Source organism: Hyla sarda, chromosome 4 (assembly GCF_029499605.1).
Source record: "Hyla sarda isolate aHylSar1 chromosome 4, aHylSar1.hap1, whole genome shotgun sequence".
NCBI classification, from domain to species: Eukaryota; Metazoa; Chordata; class Amphibia; order Anura; family Hylidae; genus Hyla; species Hyla sarda.
In genome coordinates, this window is record NC_079192.1 from 395,689,205 (window position 1) to 395,696,265 (window position 7,061).

Here is a 7,061-nt window from a genome sequence, read left to right on the forward strand (position 1 = left end):
GGACCACATACATATTAAAGAAAAAATTGTCAGAACCCACTGATTTCAGGTGGACCGAACCACTGTGTGTATTGGGGCCTCCTGAATGTTCTCCGATGTTGAGGAAGAGAAGGATTGGGCATGTTGTATGGCGTATGTTGTCAGCTGATGGGTTGTTTGTCAATCAGTTATCTTTCCCAATGCCTCCATATGCTTGAACCCTTGACAAAGCAGTCATATGTTCTGAATGGGGGGATAATTTTGTGCCAGACTCCTTTTGATGGTGACTTATCTCCAGAAGAACAATAGAATTGAACATGCCTGATCCTCCTCTCCTCTATCATCATCTGTCTTGGGAAATTCAGGAGGTCCTGAAACACAGTAGATGGTAAACCAGACTTGTCGAAATGATCAGGTTCCAACAACATTCATCCAATTGTGTATGGGGGTCTTTAGACTTCAACAGCTCCTTTTGATCTAAGAAGAGATCATTGATGATTTATATATGGGATATAAAATATCTAGTAATGCAAGAACAATAGTTAACCAGTGGTGGGAAAAATACTGTATATTTTTTTGCCACTTCGACCACTCTTTCGATCCAATATGAATTTTTTTGGTGCCCAATCAAACAAACTTTTAGAGACTTTTATAGGAAATAACCTCAAAATGAACGTGTCTTGGCGTATTGGCTTTTTAGTACATTGTCACGCCCTAGTGCAAACCTTTGTGATCATTTCGAAGATATACATTATAAATGCAGAAATGGGCACACATAAATCCACAGAATCTTAAAAATTGGCTCAATAGTTTAGTTGCTAATTCAGTTTACCAGAAATTGAACTGAGCTAAATTGTCTATTTGAAATGTCAGTAGAAGCCAGGAATCTCCATTATAGCTCCCAATGAAATAAAACACAAGTAGAATTGTGTTATATACCTTGCATTTTGGGCAGCACATTCCGATCTGCCATTTATTTCCATAGATGTTGGACAGGAAATATTAAGCCAGGTCTTGTGATGAATAACAGTACAGCCCTGTCTGAACCCGTCTGGTGCCAATTTGGAGCCACAAAGGTGTCTAAATTAGTGGAGGAGCTGAAACATAGACACAGGAAAAGGCAACCGGCTTATTTAACAATATATCCTGTTCTTTTTGCCAGGAAATTGTGAAAAGCCCTATCACTCTACTTTTAGATGATAAAGTCTGTATTATGGCTACAAAATATCCAGTAGAAGTTTCCAAAAATTTAGAGCAGACAAAATAGTGTAGCTTTAGGGAATCATTGGCATTGTTGAGCAGCCAAGATTACATAAGGTGCCACAGACGATGGCAACCCAAAGAAGTCCAGGGAAATGACTCAAGTTATTATTTTAGATACTACTTGTCTCTTGAACATCATTTAGCCCCATTGTTTACTGAACTATAATAAAGTGGAATAGCAGATAGAGATTGGATTTACTAATCAACCAAGATGAACCTCTTAAAATGTGCTTCAAAAATGATGATGGGGCACAAGCTTATATATGACCTTTATGGGTCTTGGAAGCCATAGGAGGCGATTCTCCATGTTATCCAAGGAGGTTCTCCAAGTATCTTCTTCCATTGGGGAGAGCATGTCAAACATTCAAGACCTCGATCTATTGACCTGAGTAGAGAGCACCCATAGAGACCCTCACCTTAAAGGGGTACTCCAGTGAAAAGCTTTTTTTTTTTTTTTTTTTTTTTAAATCAACTGGTGCCAGAAAGTTAAACAGATTTGTAAATTACTTCTATTAAAAAATCTTAATCCTTCCTGTACTTATTAGCTGCTGAATACTACAGTGGAAATTCTCTTCCGTTTGAAACACAGAGCTGTCTGCTGACATCATGAGCACAGTGCTCTCTGCTGACATCTCTGTCCATTTTAGGAAGTGTCCAGCGTAAAAGGAAATCCCCATAGCAAACATATGCTGTTCTGGACAGTTCCTAAAATGGACAGAGATGTCAGCAGAGAGCAATGTGCTCATGATGTCAGCAGACAGCTCTGTGTTTCAAAAATAAAAGAATTTCCGCTGTAGTATTCAGCAGCTAATAAGTACAGGAAAGATTAAGATTTTTTAATAGAAGTAATTTACAAATCTGTTTCTGGCACCAGTTGATTTAAAAAAAAAAAAAAAGTTTTTCACCGGAGTACCCCTTTAATGACGATAGGCCCCAGGTCTGAGTGGAAAGCACCTTGTAAGAAACTCTGATCTATTAGCCTCAGTGTATAGCACCCATAGAGACCCAGATCTATTGTTCTGAGTGAAGAGTGCCAATAAGGAGACCCTTATCTATTGGCTAAAATTGAGAGACCCTATAAAAGGACTGTAATCTATTGGCCTGAATGGAAAGTGTCCATAAAAAGATCCTGATCTATTGGATTGAATAGAGAACCCTTATAAAAGCACTCTGATCTATTGGCCTGAATGGAGAGTGCCCATAAAGGGACCCTGATCTATTGGCCAGAGTTGAGTGCACCCACAGAGATCCCGATCTATTGGCCTTAGTGGAGAGTGCCTATAAAGGGACCCTGATCTGTTTGCCTAAATGGAGAGTGCCCATAAAGAGACTCCGATCTTTTGGCCTGAGTTAAGATTGACCATAAATAAACGATGATCTGTTGTCCTGACTGGAGAGCACATATAGAGACCCTGATCTACTGACCATGGTGGAGAGTTTCCGCAGAGACCCCGATCTATTGGCCTCAACAGAGTGCCCGTAAGGGGACTCTAATCTATGTGCCTAAATGAAAAGATCCCATAAAGAGACCTTGATCTATTGGCCTTAGGGGAAAATGTTAAAGGAGTAGTCCAGTGGTGAACCCAGTGGTGAACAACTTATCCCCTATCCTAAGGATAGGAGATAAGTTTGAGATCGCGGGGGGTCCGACCGCTGAGGCCCCCTGCGATCTCCTGTACGGAGTCCCAACAGCCCGCGGGAAGGGGGCGTGTCGACCTCCGCACAAAGCGGCGGCCGACACGCCCCCTCAATACAACTCTATGGCAGAGCCGAAGCGCTGCCTTCGGCAATCTCCGGCTCTGCCATAGCGATGTATTGAGGGGGCTTGTCGGCCGCCACTTCGTGCGGAGGTCGACACCCGCTATCTGGCCGGAGAGCCTGGGCCCTGTACAGAGAGATCGCAGGGGGCCCCAGCGGTCGGACCCCCCGCAATCTCAAACTTATCCCCTATCCTTAGGATAGGGGATAAGTTTTTCACCACTGGACTACCCCTTTAATGATGAGACCCTGATATATTAGCCTTTGTGAAGAGTGCCCTGTAAGAGACCCTGATCTATTGGCCTATCCCACCAATCAAAAGTTATGACATGTTGGAAGTTTGTTAAAAGAATTATAATCCTTTCAGTGTTAACATTATGAGCAACCTTATTTGTCAGTCTCTAGTGTAAAGAGATCAGTGTTTTGGTGTTTAATCTACTGTGTTACAACTGGGAATTCTTATTTTTCTATTCTCGAATTCTATTCTCCTCTCAATTTTCCAATGTTCTCGAACCCCAAACTATAAAACAAAAGCGACTAAATGTTCTCTTCCCTGCATTCAATGGGGTCACAAGGCCCAGAACCAACATTTTACACCTAAACAATAGTGTCATTTTTGTTAACTTTTGGTAGAATAAGGGTTTTTGGGTGTATTGGGTAAATCTTTGTTGTTCTCGTTGTTCTTATTGCTTGAAGCTGAAACAATTAGGATAATTCTTCGGTGTGACTTCGTAGTCATAGATACGTGATAAGAAATGTACTTTGAAATGCTGTTTGTCGACCGACGCCTTTTATAAATGCCAGAGACACAAAAGAAGCAATTCGAACTATTGGCAGCCGTGTATCACTGCGAGTCGTCAGTGTCGGGAAACCGCGTCCAGCGCCCAGTTTATGCAGGTGAAAGCATTCTAGCCGGCATCTCCATGTGAACACTAATGCGCTTGTTTATGAAGACTAGTAAAAAAGATAAAAAAAATTGCCTGTAGTAACCAATCAGACTGAAGCTTTCATTTTCCAAGTCCACATTAAAAACAAGTGATAAAATATTAGTTGCATAGACACAAAAAAACTAAACAAAAACATTTTCATGTTATGTTAAGAAAGGGTCCGTAAAGCAGGTAACTTCCTCTTAACCCCTTGAGGAAGTTGGAATTTTGAATAACCCTTACGCTTTAAATTTCCCACCTACAGACCCATATGAGGATTGTTCTTTGTGCCACCAATTGTACTTGACGTCACTCATTTGACCACCAAATTCTGTGGTAAAACAAACAAAAAATCATTTGTGTGGTGAAATGGAAAAGAAAAAAAAACGCTGTTTTGCAACTTATGGGGGCTTCCGTTCCTAGACAGTGCACTTTTTGTTCAAAATGGCACATTATCGTTATTCGGTAGGTTCATATGATTAAAACAATATTCAATTTATATAGGTTTTATTTAATTTTACTACTTTTAAAAAAATAGAATTTTTTGTACGAAAATTAGTATGCCTAAATTTGTCTCTTCTAACCCCAATAACTTTTTATTTAATTATTCGATATATGGGGCTGTATGAGGGATAATTTTTTAGTGCCGTCATCTGTAGTTTTTATTGATACTAGTTTTGCTGGGACTTTTTGATCACTTTTTATTATTATTATTATTATTATTGTTTTTTCTGGTATATGAAGTGACCAAAAATAGGCAATTCTGAACTTTGGTATTTTTTATGTTTATGCCATTGACCGTGAGGTTAAATTAACATTACATTTTAATAGTACAGATACTGAGCTGCCGGGATGTGTTTTCAAGGACTTTTAGATGCCACAATCAACTTTGATCGCGATGTCTAGAGGGTAAATGCCGGACATCAACCAGATTGGCGATTAGCGATGTCCGGTATGAAATGCGCGCAGCTCCTGACCGCGATTCATAGAACAGAAGCGGGCTCAGGGCGTACATTAACCCTAAGAGGTTAAAAGTCAGTGTTTCACTCCAACTCAGAGGGGGAGATTTATCAAAACCTGTCCAGAGGAAAATTTGCTGAGTTGCTCATAGCAACCAATCAGATCTCTTCTTTCATTTTTTACAAGGCCTCTGAGAAATGAATAAAGCGATCTGATTGGTTGCTATGGGAAACTGAGAAACTTTTCCACTGGACAGGTTTTGATAAATCTCCCCCAGCATATTAGAAACTGACTGGGAATGTATGCCAAGACAGAGAAGCAAAGAATACCCACCTGCAAACAGCTGTTTCGGTATAATTGCTCAAGAGTAGTCAGACACCAGTCATCATGGGACTAAAGGGGCAACGTGTCTCCTTGTCATAAGGCAAGTGGAGACTTACAGGTTATTGATGCTTTACTGGGAATTCTGGAAAGCATATGTAAAGCAGCTGTCAAACCACCTTTTAAAGGGGTTCTCCACCATAAGGAGATTTTAGTACGTACCAGGCAGGCAGTAATGGACATGCTTAGGAAGGATCTGCGCTTGTCTTGGGGCTAAATGGCTATGTTGTGAGATTACCATAACACTGTGGCTAGCTTTTTGTGAACTGGTATTTCCTGTTTGAGTTTACTTTTTTGCCTACAAATCCCATAATTCCATTTTCCTCCCTCCCACACATCAGCCACCCCACCCATTGAAACATAAATGAGCTGCATCCATTCAAAAAGACCTGTGGTTTTCAATCAGGTTGCCACCAGCTGTTGCATTCGTTGCATATTGATTGCTCCACCCATTGAAACAAACAGGCTCCCTGTCATCAGCTGACTAGTGAGTCAGGTCTCGGCCGCATTGTAACCTTGGAAAAATCTGAGACAACAGTAATTTTCTATGCTGTTAAAAATAAATATTGGGGTGAAAATCACAGAATTGTGAGACAACTGTTACACACAGGTACAGACACTATATTATGACCTACACTAACTTTACAGCCCCTGTAGCATAGTCAAATAAAAAAAAATCCTGGAATACCTCTTTAAAACCACTTTCCCTTAAAAGTCAGTGTTTCCCTCTAACGGTATGTTCACACTACGGAGTTTGAACGGAATCTCCGCTCACAGAATTCCACGAGCGGAGATTCCATTCTGGTGGCCGCCCCCGAAATACTTCGGCGGTAGGATTGCACGGCACTGCGCCTTCACCACTGACGGTTATGTAGTGCTCGCGGACTTCCACGCAAAGAATGAACCTGTTCTTTCTTTGCGCGGAACAATTTCACCGGCAAAATTGTCCGCTGCTGATATTGCTCAGTGTGAACGGGTTTTGCGGAAACCAATTCACACTGATGTTTATGTTCACAGCACGTAATTACGATCGCGGAATTCTGCGGGAATTACCCTTAGGCAATGTTCACACATCCGAATTTCGTGGGGAATACCACATTAGAATTCTGCACAGAAATTTCTCAGCAGCAGAATCCCGTTGAATTCAACAGGATTCTGCTGCACTATGCACACCTCGGAATTTCCGTGCCAGATATTTCTGGTGTGGAAATTCTAATTCCGGTGTCCGCAGAAAGAATGAACACGTTCATTCTTTCTGCGGACTCCACGCGGAATGCGTTGCCATCTATGAGACAACGCATTCCCGTGCAGTCCAAGTGCTGGCATGTTATGCTGGTGCCCGTAGTCTGCACAATGTCCGTTCAGAGATTTTACGTGCGGACATGTCCTTGTGGAATTTTGCAGGGACATTCCTCGCGGACCTTCCACTGCAGCAGAGTCCCATTGACTTTAATGGGATTCTGCTGCACTGTGCACACAATGGAATTTCTACGGCAGAAACATCCAAATTCTGGCATAAGCAAAAAGAATACTTGTGGAATCTTCTTGAAAATACATTGCCATCTATGAGACAGCAAATTTCCGAGCCGTCTTAGCGCCCACCGATTCATTCAAATGTGCTTAATGTCTGCCCGTATGTGAGCTTGGTCTAACTCATAGCTTTAGAAAGTGACTGGGAATGTATGCCAAGTGAAAAATCTCCCCAGAAGGAGAGAACACCCACATGCTGTTTAGGTGTACATTGTGAACCCTTGTGGGCTGGGCCCTCTCTCCCTCTATATCAGTCTGTCATTT